This window comes from Tinamus guttatus, unplaced genomic scaffold, assembly GCF_059628265.1.
Source record: "Tinamus guttatus ecotype Peru unplaced genomic scaffold, ASM5962826v1 Tinamus_guttatus_pri_ptg000389l, whole genome shotgun sequence".
In the NCBI taxonomy this organism is placed as follows: domain Eukaryota; kingdom Metazoa; phylum Chordata; class Aves; order Tinamiformes; family Tinamidae; genus Tinamus; species Tinamus guttatus.
In genome coordinates, this window is record NW_028288923.1 from 987,091 (window position 1) to 1,009,463 (window position 22,373).

Consider the following 22,373-nt stretch of genomic DNA (forward strand, 5'->3'; position numbering starts at 1 on the left):
TAACAGTCCTTATTTCCAGCACAGCATGTGTTGACAAAGGAAAGCTCCTATCAGTTCATGAGTAAAACTCATCCGTGTTTCTTTAAAAATGTGACACTAGAAATAACTAAAAACAACTCGCAGAAACTTTAGAGATGTCTAAATTAGCCCGGTGTCTCCCATGCTTGGGCACACTGCAAATGTGGGTCCGGCCTCCATCAAAGATGTGCAATTTCATCCCCTCCTCACCGACAAGGGCATAGGACAAAAAGCTGAGACCAGAAGCATTTCTGCTAGCAAAGAAAACTTATTTTGTCCCTGAATGAGTGGCGGAAAAACCTATCAATAAAAAAAGGGATTTTTAGACCCTATTAAAAAAAGATAAAAGGTGTGAGTTAATATATTTTCTAATCTAGTGGAATCTTTATGGAAAATGTGGGTTGTTCTCCTGCCATTGTGGATCCTTTTAATGACTTGTTGTGTGGCCTCAGTCAGGTCGTTCATGTCTTCATGCTTCCCCAGATGGATGTGCCCATCTCTTTACATGTTTGTTCAGGGCTTTAGAAAACCAGAGCCTGTGGAGCAATAGGTGCTACTGTCCTGCCACAAACAATTTCTTACCTACATAATTTAAAATGTCTCTGAAGAGTTTTCTTACATGTTACATAAAAACCTTGTGTAAGAGACTAAAAGCAGGGAAATGTCGTAAAACCTGAGTTGAACTGAATATGGCCAATAATTAAATTTAAAACCTATGGAAGGAATTATTGTTATTTATGCATATCAACATTAAGTTAGTAAAATCAAGCACTTCCTACTCAAATGGTTAGTGACATGTGGTGGTGGTATGTATGCGTTTTTCATATGCAGTGTGATATAGTTCTTAGTGCTTGTGCTTAAGCACCATTTTCCAGTCTTCTGTGTATAAGCTTTTAAGTGTAAAGCATGACTAGTTCAAACTCAAGGTGCTTGTTTGTTTTCTTCTCTCTTTCTCTCTTATAGTTCATATCTCAAGAAGTGATTGTCTAAGAAGTAGTGGGACAAAAAATAAGTGGGGGGGGAAAAATTCCACCCTTTGGATATGTCAGTAGTAGTTACACAGGGAGAAAACTGGTAGAGAAATCAGAACAGCTCTTTTGCTTCTTGCTCACCAAGAAAGCAAATATTACTACAGCGGGTCTGGTTCTCTGGTGTTTTTCTGCTGCACGTCAAAGCGCTTCATTATTCCTGATAACCGAGGAATTCTCAATGCCAAATTCTGTCTCTTTCAGAGTCAGCTGAGTAGTATTTCTTCAGATTATCCCCATCCCAGGTTACAGTTGTATTGGATTAAGATGTGCTGGAGCTGCTAAACAGGAATGAGGCACTAACGAAGATGTTCAAGTAGACAAAAGGTGCAAAGTGACATGAAATACAAATACCAGGAGCATTCCTTCCTATGGAAATCCGTGTGGTTTTATTTCCTCCTCACTATTATTGCTTCATATGCAATGCATCTGTGAGTTGATGCTATGGGGATTTAGCACTGTACAAATCAAAATGAAATACAGGGAAGGAAAATCAGGTGATATCCCTTTGTCTGCAGCTTGAGAAATATGCTTGCCAAACATATTCTTTTCAGTAGCATTATGCTTTGGTATGGATTCCTGTTCATTTTCTTCTGCTCCTCTCTCCTCCAAAATTAAATTGAATGAAAATGGGATGCAGATTTTGTTTCTTCTCCACATATACATGAGAGTATTCTGACTGAATTATCTGCACTCCATATTTTTCTACTGCTCTGTATTTTACAGATGGCTTTGAATTTTATTGTTTTTGTCACCTTTTCTATATAAGAAAATCCTGTAAGTTAAGAAAAACATGTTCTTGGCATTTGATATTTAGGAATAAGAAATTGAACTAGGCTTATACAGGAAAAGAATGCGTAATGAAGACTGTAAAATAAGTTTAAGAGTTTTAAAATGATATATTAAAAGAATTTTTCAGCCCTTAAAACTTGATTGACTTTGGATGGAAGGAGAGTGACATATTGGCACAGAGCTGAACTGAAGAAATCCCGGAAATGGCACTTTAGCTATGTACAAAAAATTGTGCTCCACTCATGGAGACAATCATCCTGAACTTTCATTTGGATAAACCTGGTTAAAATTTAGCTCCTGCTAAGTATATAGTGTTTACAAGGTGTGTATCTCTGGCCAAAACATCACCTAAGGACACTCTGAACTGAAGCTGTTGTTGAACTTAGTGCTAGTATTTCATGCAAGCTAGTGAGAAAGGTTAGTATCAATTTACTCAACTGGAAGTCACGGAATTATAGAATGAATAAGGTTGGAAGGGACCTTTGGAGATCATCTAGTCCAAGACCAGGAAAGAAATTACTCCTGCGTTGTGCACAATTTCTGTGGAGTTGTACTAAACAGTAATGAAATAGGGAGGAGACACTTCTAATAAAAATACAATCATCAAATCCTAGCCAGGGTTATAGAGCAGTACTGTAATGATAATTGTAAAAATGGTAGTAGTGATGTGTGCTTGTGCTTTCTTTATCTACTTTTTACTAATTCAGTGGGATTAAATTTTGGGAAGGAGGCAGATGTATATGAATAGTTCTTACCACACTTTTTGTTTCAAAGAAACAAGATCATTAGTACTGTTGGATGATAAAAATAATAGTTGCTTGGATAAAAATAATAGTTGCTTGAGCTGATATATTTCATTAGGCTCAATATCAGTGGAAAATTCTCTTCATTGAATGTGTATTCCAGCCCAAATGATGGGAATTACTAAACCTGTGTTGTGTTGTTTTTGATTGAGGCAGCTGTCAAGCTTGCTAATTGTAGCTAATTATTGCTGAAACTAAGGCTGCTGTTTGTTTAGATTTGACAACATCCAGAAGTGTTGGCCATTCAACTGGACATGGATAATGAGAAATTAATGAGAATTAAAGATAATGAGAAATGGTCATTACAGTTGTCCTAGCAGATCCTCCTCATTTGCCTTCAAGTCATGGTCATGTATTGTTCTTTCTTCATAATTTCTAAATATAAGTTAAAATTAAATTATACAAATGGGTGTAATCTCACATGTGCTTGAACTTTACAGAGTTTATTATGGCATTTCTGCATAGCTAGATATCTCAACAGTGTCGTTTGGCTCACAGTATATAGCTGCCATGGTATGAGAGGTTAAAACCAAAGCAGGCACCATTGTGCCATCGTTAGGCTCGCTTAAAAAAGTCTTGGGATGTTTATTACAATGGTTGAAATGAAAATGGGCAGCTAGGAAAGCTATTCAACAATCTCATATTAATTAGGCCTCTTTGTATTTCATAATACTTCATATCCATGAAAGATATGAGGAGATAAAGTACCACTCTTTTTGAGATTTTGGATTGGTCATAGTCTTGTTAACGATGGTGAAGTAGGGAAGCATGCTTAGCTGAATGGGTTAGATTTAAAAAAATAAAAATAAAAAGTCAATAGGACCAAACCCTGCCTAAGAGGTAGCTTTGCTGGCTGAGAGTCACTACGAATAGTTGCAGTATTCTCCCTTAACTGAGTAGGCAGAGAAATATAAAAACATTGGCCAGGGGAAAATACAAAGTGTAGGAGTTGAAAATATTTTGATCTAGTCTATTATGAATTAAATTAATCTCTCAGTTTGTTTCACCTATGTGTTTGTACATTTGATGATTTTCAGAAATAGTGCTTCAAAAGTGAAAATATAATTTCATTAATAAATATTGATTTAATCAAAGTAATGGGTAATATTTTAAGGCATGAACAAGTATCGGCTAGAGCATTTGTTTGGATTGCATTGATTTCAACTGGAGCTGTGTTGAATCTATGGAGAACAGAATTAAACCACATTAACTTTATTTTCAGTGATTTATCCTAAAATTCTATCTTTAAATAAAGCATTATGAATGTGTTTAATATAGAAACGTTTTGTGTATATTGCTGAGATTTTAAAATATTTTTTCCTATGAGGCTGGTTAATTTATAACAAGGAATTTATTAAATGAGGGACATTTTACTTTTCTATTTCTCTTATCTTCATGCATTAATTGCACTTTGATATATTAATTGAAATCTAGTTAATTTGAGCAAAATATTCAACAAACAGTCATGAATATGCTCAGCTTTCCTCTTTTCAACACACTGCTTCCACAATCACACTAACGTATATTGTTAGCAGGATTATATTTTATTCTGGTAATTTTTTCAAGCCATTTTATGTATTTTAAGACATGTACAAATAATGGGATAACTTTAACTTCCCTAAATGGGTAAGTGCCATTCCTCAAATTAGGTTTGATATGAATATTAGCGGATACAAATTCAATATCTGCTATGGTAGCCACTTAAAATACACAATTTCCACAAACATACTTGACAGTAAGCTGAATTCAACAGAACATTTGCAGAAACAAAATATGAAATTTGTGAACCCAGTCAAAAAGATTTAATATGAATGAATATTTATAGATACTTTGACAATATTTACATATCTTTTATAATTGCTTACGGGTGTATCAGAACAATTTCTATTTCTAACCATGTAAAAGAAATGAGTAGATGGTGGCTAAGTAGCTAGGCTTAACGTGAACAAGCTGTTCTCTGGCTTTAGATAATTGGAATTAGGTTTTCCTCAAAGCAGCTGAGAGCTAGAGTTGTATTGCTGATGGCTTCGGTTCTACGATGCCATTTTTTTTTCCTGACATTTCAGTGAGTCATACAATCCCTTTTATTCATTGATTTGTTTTGTTATGTTTTCCTGTGCTGCTGATATATCTCTTGATCTGCCCGGCTTCCAGGTCTTTAAGCTCTGAAATCAGCTACCAGGTGGGTCATGGTTTTGTTAGACTACTTGTTTTCAACTGCTAACTTCGATATACTGGCATCAAGTGTGTACTTGCCTACAGTATTTGCAGCTGATTTCCATCAAGGTCATGAGCTGTGATATTAGTGATACTCCCAACCAAATTAGGGAGATAGTTTTGTTGAGAATGTGAAAGATAAAATTTACTTGCCCATGCAATTTTGTTTACATCATTCAGATTTACTATTGCTGATAATGATGGAACTACAGTTTTTACTAAAGCCTCCAGATTAATTCCTGATTTCATGTTCTTCACATTAAAGTATATAAAAGCATTCTCTGTTTAGTAATTTAGCAGTCCAGTAAGATCTGTTGTGGTTTTGATGGTGCTTTTTGTTTTAGAAATCTCTTATGGCAGTGGTATATGTTTTTTCAGGTCATTGCAATACTGAAATTATAGTTGCTAGTTCTTGCCTTGACAGTGTCAAAGTTGTAGCCTGGCTAAAAAACAGGCAGTCTCTTCGCAGATACCCCAAGGGGTTTCCAGCTGCTTCCCAGATGCCGTGATTTTCCAAGTGGGAAACATGTTCCCCTGTCCTGGCATGGGGTGTTTGCAGCCTGGATCTGGCTGCAGAAGGTCTGCGATTAGTTTGGGTTTGGTCGCAGAAATAGTAGGTCCCTGTTTTGGAGTCACAAAGTTTAATCCTCGGAATTGTTTGAAATTTCAGAATGCCTGATGCTTTTCCATTCTCTAATCAGGTTAAAATAATGCATGCGAACAACTTGCAGTCTTCTAGCTAACAACAGTGGTAATACACCTAACAGTGCCTGCTGGCAGCTAACAAACTCCCAAGGAAGCTACTAAAAAAGGATATTACATATATCTTTTAAACTTCCCGATAGAGCTTTGTTTTATTTATTTGTACAATATTCTTATTTAAATGAAATAACATTATCAGAAATTGCAAGGGAAAAGCAAGGTTGTTATCCATCTCAGTTATTCAAATATGAATTTATTCCAACTGTTTCCACCAAAATAATCTTGGGATCATTTCTAGAAAATGTTATTCAAAAGCAGCCTGGAAAGGCTTAGTCTGTGCATCCCTTTATTTCCTCCAGTATTAACCAGCGTCATCTTGCCTTATCCAGCACCCCGGAGAGGTTTACTGAGCAGCAGCATTTAATCAAAAGTCTGTGGCATGCTTTCGCTCAGTGAAAACCGATCCAAATCCTTGGTCTCCCCAATCGGTGTGTTAGCTTTTATTGAGATACCTGCTGGGGCAGCTGTTGCACCAGCGCGGAGGACAGCGGCCCGCGGCGCCGGGGTGCCCGTGCTGGGTGCCAGGATGGTTAATGTGTTAGGTATCAGCTCACAGAACACTTTAGGAAACAGCATATTTGTCAATTAAGCTGCCTTTTGAAGAACATATTTGTCATGTAGTTTTTAACAGGGAATGGCTCTTGCATCCTAATGTTGCATGCAAGACAAGAGTGGGGCCTATTTAATGTCATGCAAGTGGAAGGAGCAACTGGAGCTTCCTCATTGCCTTGCTGCAGTGGTAAGGGAATTAAACACTGAAGGCAAAATAGTCCTCACAGGGCATTTACCTGTAGTTATGAGGTAGGCTGCACTGTTACATGCCTGATGCTGTGGCTGGCTCAGAAGAGCTGTGTGAGGTGCATTCCCCACACATTCCTGAGCAAGTGGAACGTTGCGATGCCCTTCGTGCTCCAGAGGAAGCCTCAGCTCAGAGCTCTGCGTGCAGCGTGTTTTGTAAGAGCAAGATACAAGGAATGCCAGCCAGAGAGCAGTTGCGCATTTACCAGCGCCTGGCTGAGAACAATGCCATGCAAATAACAATAAAAATCCTTGTAAATCCACTTCCTGCCTTGCAAATGAACACGTGTTATTACCCAGCCACAGTAAGCACCCAGTTCAAGGAGTCATTACTTCTGATTCAAAATCCAGTGATTGTTCTGTGTTCTTTGTCAGGTTGGGAAAATAACCTTCCTTTTAGGTTTCAGTGTGTCCTTCTTTTTCACCCCTTGCCAGATGTAAAATCTGTCAAATCTGTTTGATTGAGAGCCCCAGAGCAAGATACTCCCTGTATGGAGGCCTGGAGAAAGTATGGCAGACTGCTTATCCAATAAGTTGCTATTGCTTTAAAAATATAATGTGAAAAAAATATAATGAAAAAAGCTTGAATTTTTGCCAATATGCAAAAAAACTTCATGGTGGCTAAACTGTTTTGTAACTGAATACTGCTTTTCCCTGAAACAGCCCATTCCCTTATGCAACTAAATAGTGCCATATGTTTAAATTCTTGCAGCACTCCTAAGGCTGACCCAGAAGAAATGTCAACAAATGTTTGTGAGTCCTTGTGGCCCTGTAACATTTTCTTTAAAAAGTGAATAATGGAACAGCAGGAGCTGTAACACTCCCCCAGAACAGACATACGAAGGCATATGGCAAACTTGGGAGCCTGCTGACTCTCCAAAGCTTGCCGGTTTCATTCTTATGGCTCCCTTCTTTTAATCAGACCCGCTAGATCTGTCTTCCTATTTCACAGGTTGCTCTGTTTCCTTCAGAGCTGGTTTTAGCAGACGCGGTGTCCTGTGTCGCTGCTGACCTGCGGGTCATGCTGGGCAGCTCCTAGAGGTGACAGATTTGCTGTCCCGGTGCAATGGGGCATCCTTCAATATAGCTCTGAAGTCCAGCAGATCCCTGATGTGTCTGTGGGCAGCGATTTGCCAGGTCAGGACCAGGACTCCCTTAGCAATCTGCTCCTTCCCTCCCTAGTTTCTGGGAAGGTAAGCTCCTTCAAGCATACCCCTAATGCTGGCTCTGATTTTGGAGATGGAAGTAAATGACATTTGCTGAAAAGTACTGAACAGTTGCATTTAGTCGTCATTGCAGATGCAGGTTCGTTCAATTTAACTATGAGGTTTGAGTTTGCTGCTACAGGGGCAGGTCTTTAAGTGCCTAGGGTGACTTTTTTTTTCCAAAATCAATGTGATTTAACCATATAAGGACCTAATTTGTGCTCTCAAATATCTTGGATACGTTGGAATTTTTTTCTTCCCTGTAAGTAATCTTTCCTGCAGTTATTATTTTTAATTGATTGAGTTATTTTTGTGGAAAAGTAGATTTAATATTGGAAATTCGGGGCACAAAGAAATCTATAGGGAAAACACACAACTCAGCAACTCCTTTTCCTTCCTAGCTGCCTGTGTTTCATATTTCTGATGCTATACAATTTTGTTTTCCATTCCCAAGGCATTTATTAATATCGGTATAGCAGGGAGAAGACCTCTCCAGGTTTTTGTGTCTGCAGAGGCTATAAAGGCCACAAGTGCTCCATGTATGCTTGGGTAAATGCACTGAGAATTGTATAAAGACACTGAGCCCAGGCTTGGTTATGCTGTGCCCTGAGCCCTAATGTTGTATTAAGAAAGGGAATTTTGCCTTAGAGCTGGCCAGATGCATCTGTTTCACACAGCACAGGATTTTGCTCTGAAATTAGCAACTCTTGGTCATTTTTGTTCGGTCTATTGTACCATATTCATGGGTGTGCAGCGTTTCAAACCATGAAATGTTGAGCTTTTGAATTACAGCATTATGTATTTCTCAATAGCACAAGCTGTTTCTTCACAAAGTGTTTTGGAAGATAATTTATGTAGCTGTTCATAAAGTTACATTGTCTTGATGTGGGGAATTGCTGAGGTTTATTTTCTTAGATGTGGTTGGGGAGGTTCCTATGTCCTGAAAAATAAATGGATAAAGCAGCACATGAATAAAATACAAATACAAAGGCAAAAATCCAACATTTAGTGGAGCTTCTGTAGTTTATTCTTCATCTCTCTCTGCACTGCAGTTGCTGTAATATGTAAACATAAATGTAAAAACCGAACATTTTGCATGAGATTGACAGAATGAGTCATTAGGCTTCTTACAAAGGGAGAAGGGAAGCTTATTATTGTCACTTGCAACTTCTCAAATAAGTTCTTGAAAGTGTTCAGCTATAATTTAGCATACAGAGTGCTGTTTGTTAAAAAGGACTGCATTATAATTACAATTGCTCTGAATACTGACCAATCAGCATCTTGTTGAAGCAAACTCATCCACACTCTTCAGTAGAACCTATTAGGTGATTTGTTTTTAATAAAACTCACTTAACATGACACGTTCTGAAATGAAAATAACAGGTTTGTTGAGATAGGTAGACTCATGATACAGTCATACATCTCATTAACTTGAAGATAATACCAAAGGCTTTGAGTATCTTTATATTATCCAAAATGCGAGCTCATTCAATTGAACATAAAGTAGGTGTCTGACTGTGACTCAATTCATATATAGCTCATGGCATATATAGGGAAAAAGGTATATGACCTTAAGTGATCACAGTGGGGCCGTATGATTTTCTTACTAAATAATCTGGACTAACACTAAGCATCTTAGATAAGCATCATGTGAGCCTAGGTGAAGTTTCCTTCACAAGCTGCTTTTGGGGTGCAGGCGTTAATTTTTGTTTGCCGTTTTGTGCTGAAGCTGAGGACCAGGGGGCTCGTCCGGGCGGCCGGGCTGGAGGCCGAGGAGCAGGGCTGAGGAGCAGGGCTGAGGAGCAGGGCCTCGCGGCAGCCCGCAGGCCTCACGCCCGGCAGGATGTGCCGGCCTGGCCTCGGCGCTCGGCTCACCACAGCCGTTCGGCTCCAGCTCAGCTCGGAGCGTGGACGGAAAACGGTCACATCTGTCAGCAATGTCACGTGCGGATACTTATAACGTGCGGATACTCCCGCCAATCTGCCAAGGCCGCCCGGGGGACACAGGTTATGGCCTGGACTATTCTGCCTCTCTCAACTTCCAGTTCGGTTGAACAGGAAGAGAGTTACCTCTGTATGGAGGTTATTCGACTTATTTTTTTGTTAGGATAGGGTTTTTGCAAATAGATATTTTCTTGCTTTTTTTGGGGCTCCACATTTCCATGCAGCTGGCCAAGAGGCCTCTAATGTTATTGTGAAGTTATCTTTAATTTTTATTAACCATTAGCTTGTTCCCATATGCGCTCTTCAATTTTGTGTGGAGTCTTGCTGACTCCAAAATGAAGGGAACTGAAACTTAAAACAGACACTTTTCAACATCTCAGCTTTCAGACAGCTATTAAAAAAACCACTTTTTTCCCCTTACCTTTTATTATCCTCAGTTTTTCATAAATATATCTTTCTCTTTGTTGGATGAGTATGATTTTACTAGTTAATTGCTAATTATATAGTACTCTGGAGCTCATTTATCATTATTTAAAGCAATTGCATTTATAGTACCTAGAACTTTCTTCGTAAGGCGAAGCTCCCATCAGCATCAGTAGGAGTTCTTCCCTCGTTAGGCAGCTTCTCCTGAATATGGAGAGCACTTGCAATGTTATTATTTGGTTATGCATACTTCTTTTTCACAATCATTGTTTTGAAGAAACCTCATAATGCACTTGCTCATAGCTTATAGTAATTAGACCACACGAAATTAAAGTCTCAGTAGTATTTGGGAGGCATAATGAATAGCAGACAAATGTTAAATATTAATATAGTGGAATATTCTGGTTAATTTTAGCTGTGAGCTTCAGTGTTATGAGCACTTCATTATGCTGTGCAGCTGAAACACAGATCTGCATCTGGGTTTCACTGTCAAGAATACATAGGTAGGCATGTTATCAAATATAGACAAAATAACTGCTCATAAAAGGTAAAGTATGTTATAATTTTAAGAATGGAATATCCTGAAATGGTAGGAGGTGGAAAATCTCTGGCTAAAACATTGCTGAAATTCTTGAAAGCAGCATTAGATCTGAGGTTGAATTGCACATGGTGTCTAATGGAAACTCTTAGTGTTTGCCCATGTTCCAAACATTCTGCTTACCTCTGAACATCGTTTACATTTTTAATTACTTTATTTTGAAAATGATAAACTTTGGGGAATAGTATCAAAAAATAGTTAATTGCTATTTTTTAGTTCTTAAAATTGAAACGTAGTATTTAAAGGAGCCTTTTTGGGGAGGAAAAATAAAAAATATTCAGATTTTCTTTCCTGATTTTTTTTATGTCAATAAGTAAAGAGTGATTTGAAGATAAAACATTGCCTTATTGTTTATGGGAAACCAACTCTGTAACATCCTTCGAGAAAACATAAAAGGAAATGAGAAAAAGAATACCAAGAAAGATAGGACTGAATGGCTTTAGGTTGACCTAGAAAGAATTTGCTACCTCTTTTCCCCGTGCTCCATCATTCCTAAATCTAGGCAAGCTATAGCCACCGGGAATTTGGGCAGGGGATGGGACGGAAGAAGTATGTTCAGTACAGAAATAAGACTAAATTAAACTTTTTCGGAAACTTTACAACTGTTTGAAAAGTCATTGCCAGATTTGCACTTGGCTTTCCAGAATGAATCACAAATCTTTCTGGGATGACAGAGAGCTGAAATGAGGTGCACAGAAATTCAAAAACGTCAGATCTCTGTGGTGGCTTTAAACAACTACTCTTTTCTTTATTTATTAATAAAAGGAAGAAGGTAGGTAAAAATGTCCTTACGACCAAAGAACTCCATCTCTCTCGAGTCCCTTGCACGAATTCTGTGCTCGTCTCCTTTATAGTATCTCTGATGTCTCAGGATTATTCTTTCTTGGGTATCTCTAGTGGAACTGCAACCAGCAGGATGATTTTGTGGAACATTTATTTAAAGATTTTTTGAAAGGTTAGTTGAATATTTTTTTCTGTGCTGAGTGTCCCCTACAGCTTGGCTAATGGGGGCGTTCAGCATATACTTCACTGGCTCTCACTTTTTAGGATTTCTTTTCAGGTCACTAGAAGAGGTTGATAAAAGAGAACAGAAGAAAGCCAGAGGAAAGAAATAGAAAACAGCTTACTTAAATTGGCAATGGAGAAGGGTAGGATATAGTAAGCACCCGATGCTAGTGAAGACAGTTGCAGCTTTGCTATTGATTACAACAAGCAAAAAAAAAAAAAAAATCTGCAGTGGTAATTTGACATAAAAGCATTTTGTTGGTGGCAAGAACATGCTCCAGTAATCTCTGGTCCCTGACATCTGCTCTTGGTGTAAGTTGAGGTCCAGCATGACTTAGCAGGGTTTAGGGCAACTCAGTATGTTTCTTGCAATGGAAGTAATTGATTCTGAGTGCTTTATGTTTAACCAAGAGAGAATATATACGAGTATTTTACTGCCGGTGATTTAAAAACATATCTTTAAGTTAATCTAGTAGGCAGAAAGAATGAAAAGTCTATCTTTTGGGGCACAAATGCAGACTTTCTCCAAATGCAAGGAATTCAAATTATAAATAGTGTGGTGCACTGCAATTTTTGCTATGTATGAAAAAGATAAACAAAAACTTGCATTTACATTTATTTACATGTATCTATCTATATAGGCAGGTATGTATAAAAATACATGTGCTTACTGTGGATCTTCTTCTACCAATTTTAATTTTAGAAGAAATTCAGAGAAGTTGGACTTATGGAGATGGAGGGCTTGATTTTCATGATATTTAAAATGACAGAACATACCTGCCTTCAGGCCTCCATACCCACTTGTATTCCTAGTACCTGGATAGGATGGGACTGAAGCAGCATGAAGCTAATTAATACAGACTTTATCCTCAAGGGGTTATCATTTGCCTGCAGGCACTTGTGACCCAAAAGCAAGAGCTGAACTGATGAAGTCATATTGTGTTGGGTGAGCACAGGGCCTTGTGCCTTGGTGCACATGTCATTGGTGAACTTTTCTTAGTGGGGGTCATTTATTCACTTGTTAGCCCACATGAAGCTGTTATTGCTATTTATTTTGGCCTTGAACAGATAAGATCTGGGCTTTAGTCTGCAGTCTGTTAGGTATTCCCAATGCCAGTGATGTGTATTTTTCTCTTGTGTCTCACCTATAGTACACGGATATTTTAGTACGTTAATGGTAGTCATTGTTCATGGCATTCGTGTCTAACTAGGTCTAAGTAAGGACAACTGTTTGCCCACGTGTGGCCTCTGGAAGTGGCAGCTCCCCTGCATGCCGCTGCAGGATGACCTCTCGCAGGTCAGCAGTGTGCACCGAGGTGATTCCTCGTCCCATAAGGGATGTCACTCATCATGGGGGGCCACATTTGGTAGAGTGTTTAATATAAAATGAGAAAGGTCATAAGAAAGGGCATAGTCTGGGGAGAGAGATGGGCTATTCATCTGCCCTGAGTAGAACTTTGTTTATACAAAGCACTCTCTACCTACTATTTTTTTTTCCTTTTCTCGCATATATTGCCTTACCATGGAGTAGTCCTTCTGGGTGGCAAGATTCACTTCTGGTACAACTGTTTGGCTAATGCTTATATAAAATCTATTTTCAAGTCCTCATTTTCCAGGCTTCCTATGCGAATGTGGCAGGATGCTTAGCCTCCCTGAGACTCAGCGCTGGGTCTGTAAAATACAGATAGGACCTCTTCCTCACCTGCCAGCTGCTGCAGGGGGTTGACAGCAGTGGAAGGTCCTACTGGGGGAACCACGTGCTCCTCAAGGATGGCGATTGCTTGGCTGTGGCTGCTGCAGGACGTGCCCCGAGCGCTGTGGATGAGGTCCCGCACTTCACATGTGGGCAGTATATTCATAAGGCAGATTAAACATTATCTACTTATGCTTTCTGATGTGGTGTTTGCCCTTTGCTTTGTGTTTCCTCTCATGTTTTCATCTCTTAGTATAAGACAGTGAGACTGTAGAGCTGACATGTTGACACCAAATGTACTTGTCGTGCTAAGGCTTGATGATACCAGCATTGATAAAGTGATATTCCTTTAAGGCCCTGCTTTCAGTGTCTGAGTTGAAGCAGGTGGCCTCCAGATGCCTCTTCTCATCTAAATTATTCTATGATTTTATATTGGTTGCTCAATGGGAGGATTCATGTTACCTAACCTAGATGCCTGTAATAACCAGAAAAGGGAGGTTCTCCTGGAAGGTCCTTCAGAGCATCAGCTTACTTAGGTGCTAAGAGACTTGCTTGCAGGAGCCATTTATACATAGCCGAGGAGACTACCCTGCTAACCAAGGCAATCCAAGACATCTGTTCCTAACATGGTAAATGCTATGGAGTCTAGATCTTTGAGGTGGAACCATTTCTTTCTTTCTGAACAGAGACTGGTACCTTTGCTAAATGTGGTGCAGCTTTGGGTCACATGGGAGCAACCAGACCAAATTGAAAGTGGCCTGTCAGGAAAGAGTTTTATTAAAAAATAGAAAGACATATGCCTGAATTGCAAATTGTCTAATGATCAGGATAAATTTATAGCTTGCAGCTTCGAGAAGAAGGGGAGTTTTGGAGACATGCGGCTCAGAATAGGAAATATCACAATATGATATATGAGAATTCAGGTTTCAACTCTCTATTAAATCAGAAATTTATCTGTATTGAGATAAAAGATTGAGATAAAAAATATTAAAGGTCTGCAACCAAACAGGAGAGAGACCCTTCTGGCATTTGGGAGGTCTGAATTTTCTTGGATTTTTATACCAATTACCTTGTTTTTCGTAGGTGAAATGTTTTAGAGCATGCCTTTGTTCACTTTTAGAAATGGCCTTGAGGTTAAGTGGTGTGTGGCAGGGTCACGCAGGAAAATCACGGTAGAACCATGGAAAGCTCACATATTCCTAAATCTTGTGTTCTTTGTGATTGCAAGCTTTTATTGTTGTTTTTTTTTATTATTTTAAATGATGTTAAACTCTTTATTTTTTATGGTATCAGTATTGTTTATCATGTACAATCTAAATATTTCATTTTCCCTTTTCCTTGAATATGCAGGTTAGAAATATTTAATTTTGTAGTCTTCCAATAATTGGAGATAGAAAATTATTCAGCCACTCAGCACATTTGCCTGGGCTATGTAAAAACTATTGTTTTCATATTGTATTTGAATAAATGATTTATAATCAATAATCTAATTCACTCAAGAAGATTACATTTCTTTAAGTTTTAATATTGATTACATTGATGTTTTGCATATGGTCAGTATTGATTATGCCTGAGCAATTGTAGATTGGTAGCATTTTTTTTCTCCCTAACTATTTTGGAAATTCTCTTCCCATAAGCAGTTTTATACTAAATAGTAATCAAGTGGTAAGCTCAATTTAGGTGATAAGCTGATGCAATAGAAATCTGAATGTGATAGAAATGCTTTCTTAAGCAAATAAATATTTTTGAATATTTTTATTCTCTTTCTCATTTCTGTCTGTAGTAACTGCTGCCAGAATTTTCATTAGGCTCTTGGAAAAAGATGCAATAAGCTGGCCACCACTCTTTCCTTTCATCTCACTTCTCTCATACTTTTTCATGTATTACTAGCAAGGAATTAAATATATGTAGTTATACATTTCCTTTTTTATTCTTTTTATGATTATAAATATTTTATCACCATTTCATAAAACTTTCTGGTACATCTGTAAATTTATTATTTCTTCAATTGCTAATCTGGAAATATTTTAACTTTAAAGGCACATTAGACACATTTTTGTTCTAATCTGAAATCTTTCCAGGTTTCTAATATTTTTCTTGCATTTTAGTTAATGCTCTATCCCTTAGGTCTCTTTTATGTAGAAAAATGTGTTTTCAGTGTAATTTCCTGCAATAAGACAAAGAGAAAATGAAGAGAGGTTTGGGGTTGTTTTGTGTTTCCTTGATTTAAATCTTATATTTTGTACGGTTCATGATTGTATTAGTTTATTCCTTTTGCCAAACAGCCCATAAAGCTGTGAATATTTATTTAGTTCTGTTCCTAATAGTTTTTCTAATAGGGAATTATTTTGGTACAATGAAAGACATTTGTAAATGAAGCAGATAAGCCCTTTGGCAGACAAGGAGTGTTTTGTTCAACACAAGAATTCTATTGTCCACTGCTTTAGTTGTCAAGTGCCTGGGGAGCCCAGGATTTATGATGATGCTACAATGGCCCTTTCAGTGCAAAGTCTAAGAAGCTGTGAGATTCCGCTCCTCTGCTTTTCAGACTCGCAAATCTTTTTATCATGCAAGGACAATGCAGGATTCAGCTGCTTCGTAGGCCACAGCACTGCCCATTTAACACCAGGCATTGTGCAATAATTACCATAGTGACAATGGGGTGGGGTGGGTTTTTTTATTCCTTCTAACTAGCAACATTTCAAAAATTGTTCAAGTTGTCACTTTGTATAAACTGACTCTGAAGACCCATCTTATTTTGAGGCAAAAAAAAAAAAGAAATCTTGTTAGGGGGTTTGATTTAAAGTGCCACTGTGTCAAACCTATTTGGTGCATTGAAACTGTTTAATGGATTTTCTCGTAATTTTCTTGTAATTATAATTGGACTTTGAAACAGTCTTCCATAAGTACAGCACTTGTTTTTCTTCTGCCTTTTATTCCAACTTATATCTGCCAGATTATACAGTTTGTAGAACCTTATTGTTCAGGATTTATTCATCTAAAGCAGAAAATAATAAAAAATGTAAAGTCCAATAAGGTAGGCAATGCCTATTGCCTCTCAAAAATTTTCAGCTAAGCTGCACCCTGCGCTATTTGTATTAACAATATATTCATTCAGCTGTCTTGAATAATATTTTCATGAAAGTTCCTATCTGGAGGAGTTTCTCTCTACTTGCCTGTATTAATATGAAGATTTATTTGCTTAAAATAATGATTGGTGCTATCTAAAATATTGATTTATAACCTCTGATTGCTGTATAAATACTGTATAACTGGAAAATGGAGCCCTTATTTGACAATTAATTATTAGGAATGTGGCCACATCACTGGCTGCTGCTCAGGTCCATGTATTAAAATAAAAGCTTAAGTAGTGTAGCAGATCAGTTTGAGCACTGGTAGTATCTGCAACCAGCTGTATTGGCAGCTCTCAAATTCAAACACAGATCTTGAGAAAAATCAGACCATGGGGATATGTAAGAGCACATTTAGAGAAATATTAACCTAAGAAGCTTCAAATGTCTTGAACAAAAAGGAACTTGAGATGCAAATTTATCTGCGAACATTTTGACGTCATTTGAACTAATTATCAAAATGAGAAAGTTTATTCAGTTTTTATCATTCTTACTCATTCAAATGAGTTGTGAATTAATTCAAAAAGATCCTCTATGAAAAGAACAGAATTTGCTTGGAAATTAGCATATTTTAAAATGCCATGTGTGCTTCATTGTAAATTGTATAAATATCCTGTATGTACAGCATATTTAATAAAGCCACTACTTTGTATCAGCTATTCTCCTACCACATAAAGCACCCTGTATTTCATAGAGCTTACTTTAGCAAAGCTTGCTTTCCAGGAATGTGTTCCTATTGAACGTACATCACCGTTTTTTTGTTTTGTTTTGTTTTAATAAATCTACTAGTATATATACAGTTAGCATTGGCAGTAGAATCCAGATGTGTTTGTGTGCTCTTTTGATGTTAGTGTGAAGTAGGTCTTTACATAATATTGCGTGTAAAATTCAGGCAATGGCTATTTAGTTCTCTTGAACACTTTTACCAGCAGCTTTCAAATTTGCAATGTGCTGCTGAACAAATTTTTACTGGAAAATTTGATTGCTCTAATGGCAGCGTAAAGTGAGCATAAAATGAAGGATTGATAAAACTGATGCAACTTTAACAGTAAAGTACTGAAGAAAAAAAGAAACACTGATTTGGATATAGGTAAATCTATTTTAAATAGTATCAGCCCGAATTACAGAGGCTATTTATGAAACAACTATAAATGATTTTCTTAGAGGCACTTCTTGCCTCATTTCTTTCCTTTAAATGTCTTATCCTAGATATGTTTTCCCTACACTTATTAATACTTCACTTCCTATATTTCAGTAAGCTCCACTTAGAAAAATATTTTTCCCTTCTCCATCATAATGATAAAAATACTCATTTTCTAATACGCCTGTAGAGCACTTGGAAATGTTCAAAGCACATCTTATTGGCTGGTGATATCTGCAGCTGTTCCTTCTTTCCCTACAGTATGTCTTGTATTGGATAATGTTCCCAGAACAGATTTTTCCATAGAACTCTGTTCAGGAGGTAACGCAAAAGATGTGAAGGAATATTGATATTTTAGTTATGGGAACATTCTTGTAAGTCTGTTAAGGAAAAAACTAGTTATTAATTCTGTCCTTGGCATATACATGCCTATACATCGCTAGTCTTTAAACTCTCTTTGGGCTACTGGGATAGTTTATAGGATAGACTTTAATTTTCTTTTATTACGGTACCAAAGTTTCATTGGGTTTCAAATGAACTTTTTCATTCTTTGCAGCCAGAGCTGAAATACTGGATAAGTGGCAGCAGAAAGCTTATGTCTGCACTGTCATCGTAGTCTCGTTAAGTGGCGTTTCAAATGTGTGGAATATGCTACATAAGTTGGCAACAAGCTTCCAGTGGGTGAAGGTGAGTAGTGCATCCAACCACCTGATGTGCTGAGTGACGCACAGCACAGTCTCTTGTTTCTGCTCTGTCTCCTTTACATGCAGAATCTATAGAAGTATATACAGTACACTATGTACAATAAAGGGATCCCATGCTTGATGTACTCTGTAAGTCAGTTTTTCTCATCCAGTTTCATAGAGGATTTCCCTTGGTCTTGATTGTGAGTCATGGGAGATGATGCTATAGGACCCTAGCCATCCTGCTATACCTGTAAAGCGTGCTTTAATAAGCTGCATTTTTTGAATCACACTCATTTACTGTCTTCTTTAAAGCATCAGAGAACCTCTTGAAAACTCAGAAAGGTAGCATTTATGAGAAGGAATGTTAGAAACTGTTTAATAGGTAGGCTTGTAACTTTATCAGTCAGAGTTTCTTAATTTTCTTGTTCTAGGCCTGTGTGCATGAATGATTAATTTCAAATTTGTTTTATTCACCAACAATGTGCTGTGTAATCACAGAGCTTCAAAGAGTGCTCAGACTGGGGTTAAGAAATGAATGTAGTGATGACTCTTAGGCTTCAGAGGAGGTGGCTGCAGAAGTGTGGAAATAGGGCAGGACTGGAAACTCTAAATCTGAAAGGGCTATATATATATATGTATATATGCTATTATGATAGCCTTTAACTTTTCATACCCTGTGTGACTTCTGTTGTGCTATTCCTGAAAGCAATGATTTCTCAGAGGTGAGAATTCTCCATCTGTAGAAGTATCTCTGCTTTTCTGAAATTATCAGGGAAACAGATTAAATGTAATAGATAATAATAGATATGTAAATACTGCCATTTTTACAGTCAAATGCGTGATCCCGTCAGAATTTTCAGAGATAAAGTGTATGAAGCCAGGATATTAAAGCTCTTTGTCTAGCTGACTCATTCACAGGTTTTGCATTCTGTGCACTCCAGTCCTGCTTGACAGATGCTTCATTTCTGCGGCAATGTCCTTGAATGATCATCTTAGTTCTGGCAGCCAAATGGGCGGTATACCACAACATCCTTGCCACCAACTCTATGGGATGTGTGTGGATGGTATGTGCTGCCTTGTTAAGGCAGACTGCAGCAATCAGTATTAGGCTCCAACACAGTGTTTTTGGCAGGGAAGGCAGCAGCATTCTGTTTAGAAAGCTGAGGTATCTGCACGTCCCTTTGCTTCTTAGCTGCAAAGAGCTCTGGCTCAGCGTGGGAGATTTTCTTCTGTCCTTCACTAAACCTCAAGGGCCAAATTTTGCAGGCAGTGCTCAGTTCTCGTTCAGACACAGCCTGTCAGCAGGGAATGAAGTTTTAAAGGAAGCTTGGGTTGATGGCAGACTTCCTGACTGGGTATCAAGTTCCTACATAGGTTTCAAAAAGACGTAGCAGAAGTTAAATTAGTTATGTCTTCCCTTTGACTGAGCGTCCCCTCCATGCACAGTTATGTAACGATCGGCACGGACGTTTTACTTTGCCTGTTCTGGCACTCATTCTTGTATTTCAATTCATGGTGTAATTCAGGCCTAGTTCTACTCTTCTTGTTCTTGACTTCGGAGTTACACTTCCAATTTTAACAAATTAAAGGACTGTAAGGTACAACCTTTAAGGAAAACTTGAAGATTCACCATTCTCACTAGTACATGAGATAAGTGAATTTAATAAACCGGGTCCCTACTCAAGCTTTTTTCATGTCTTATTTGAGAAGCTGTCAGGTCTATTTTTATAGACTCTTTGACATTTCAGAGTTAGAGGAAATCATTTTTGAAAGAAAGCTTCCCGCAGAGTGACTGTAGGGTGTTCGCTCTGGTGGGGATGTGAAGTGCCTCCCGCAAAGAGGAGGAACAAGCACCGCTTTTGTTGATTATCATGTAAACCTGGGCATCCATATGCTGCTTAAATTCTCATCTCTTCTTTTGAAGGATTTTTTTTCTCTTAAATTGTTTCCAGCTGTGCCTGTTCAGGAATGCAAATTTCCTGTTATAGTATCTACATAATCAAACAGTTGACAAGGTAAATATTCATGTTTAACTATTGTTAATGGAACAAAGAACAACAGTGCAGGGAGAAAGGCAGTACTGAGCTCATTTGGGACTATAGCATGGGCTTCGCTGCTCAGTTGAACTGAAGATGGCCAGAGTTTCATTACGTAGCTGTATCCTGGTGAGACATTTCCTCCTTACGTTTATTGAAACATTTATGTTCAAAGGAATATATATACCTAAATTCTAAAGGGAGTGACAGGAGGCACAGCTGCTAGGTTTCTTTTCAGATACATTGCTTTTAGAAGTATTATGTAGGAATAGAGTGTCAATCTGTGGGATCTGAAATAGAAAATGCTGGTGCAATTCAAGATAAAATAGGCTTGAGAAATCCTACTATTTTGTTATAAATTCGTTATAAATCAATTAGACTTCTATAAGACAGTAAGAGGGAAAAAAAAAGTTCATACTGCACTAGATCTTATCAACTCAATGCCTCATAATATAGATGTTTAAATTTTCCTGTCAGCATTTTAATAGATAATATTTCTGTGAATTGAAAGAATCTCATTGAAAGAATCTTGATTTTTGTTGAAATGTGTAGTTAGTTATTTTGAACTATCAGTTTGGGACTGAGCTGAAACCCAGATGTTATTGACCCAAAGTTGGCTTCAGCTCAAATGCCAAAGCAACTTGTCCATCAGAGAGTCCCTTTTGCATGTTGCCAGTCTTTTGGCTGGGCTGTAATATGCTCTGCCTAGTGCCCTGGAAAGCCTTGGCCGGCTGTGTCCCAAGGAGCTCCGGAGCTTCCCGCAAGGCGTGCGAGTCCCTAAGCAAAGGCAGAGACTCCATGGCACGAAACGATGACACTGGCTGTAAGAGGAAAGAAGCAGAACTGAGAACCAGAAGGAAGCCAAACATTTTGGTTTTAGTTATGAGATACGTGTTCTGGTGAATGCATGTCTAATGTTTCTGAGGAAATTTCACTAGTTATTTTAAAGGTGATGTCAGCCTTAACTATGGTATGTATTCTCTATAGTAGCTCTCTTTGGGCTTTCATAGTAATAATAATGCAATTATATCTTTAAAAGCATTCACCATAGTGTCTCCAAAAACAAGCACATGCAACCAGGCCTAGAAAAAATAAATGTAAGAAAAAAATAAATCAAAAGTATTACTCTTGCTTATATAGCACATATAAAAAGACTTTGAGTATTCAGCCCTTCAGGGTTTCATATACAACAAAAGCTTTCTTTAATTCTACTCAGAAGTTAATTCACTCTCTCAAACATGCACTTATTCTGTATGCTATAAAAGAAAACATTTAGTGTATTTAATTCATCCGAGACATTTAACCAAACCAATTATTGCATGGTTAGTCACAGCTGAAGAACAACTTCTTAAAAATACACTCACTATCTTTCTAGGAATACACGCTAATAAAACCGTGTAAACATATGTGATTTCTGTGGCTTCACTAATCTGAGTAAACACTAATAAAGTCACACTAGATGTGACTGATAAAATCTAATATAATGCATAGGATTTTTACCACTCCTGACAACCTGCATTTGCAACCATACAGTTACTTTATTTTAAAATGGCTTTTCAATTATATTCTGGTGCTGTAGGGGAAAGCCTTTTGACAAAGGCATGACATAAACCATTTATATTGCAGCTCCATCATGGTTCCCATAGCTAAACTAGACTGGACAGTTCATTAAAAAGAAAAATTAATAGTACAAGGTTGCAGGGAAACAATAACAGATTATGACTGGCCTGTGGCAGCCCACTGAATTCATGTAGTAGAGTAAAAATGATTCCCCTGTCTCATAAACAAAGGTTTGTTCCAGGATTTTAGGCAAAGTCTTTACTTCTACTCCTTTACAGGAAAAAATGTACTCTTTCTTGTCTATAAAAAGTAATACTTTGTGATTCCTACAGAAGATTAATATGTTCTCTTTGGGGTGGAAAGCTCCTATTTCATTATACTTTGAATGCATAATAGAATAAAGTAAAGAGAAAAAAATTAACTAACTTTTGGAGAGCCTGGCAGAGGCACGGAGGGGGCAAAATGAGGGCCGAGTCCAGACTCAATCCTGTCTTTTCTTGGCTAAGATAGTAAGTGCTCCAGATCAGGCTAAG

The 22,373-nt window shown here is 37.7% G+C and overlaps 1 protein-coding gene across 3 annotated transcripts in view; it reads left to right on the plus strand.

Annotated features, from left to right (window-relative positions):
- The window catches only part of CDH11 (cadherin 11), a 73,021-nt gene that overhangs the window by 19,587 nt on the left and 31,061 nt on the right, over positions 1-22,373 (plus strand). Inside the window, exon 2 of one of the 3 annotated variants that reach the window (XM_088530832.1) lies at positions 18,115-18,245. The exons of the other annotated variants lie outside the window; for them this stretch is intronic. The gene's annotated coding sequence lies outside the window, so the exon portion shown is untranslated. The remainder of the gene's footprint in view (positions 1-18,114; positions 18,246-22,373) is intronic. 3 annotated transcript variants of the gene reach the window in all.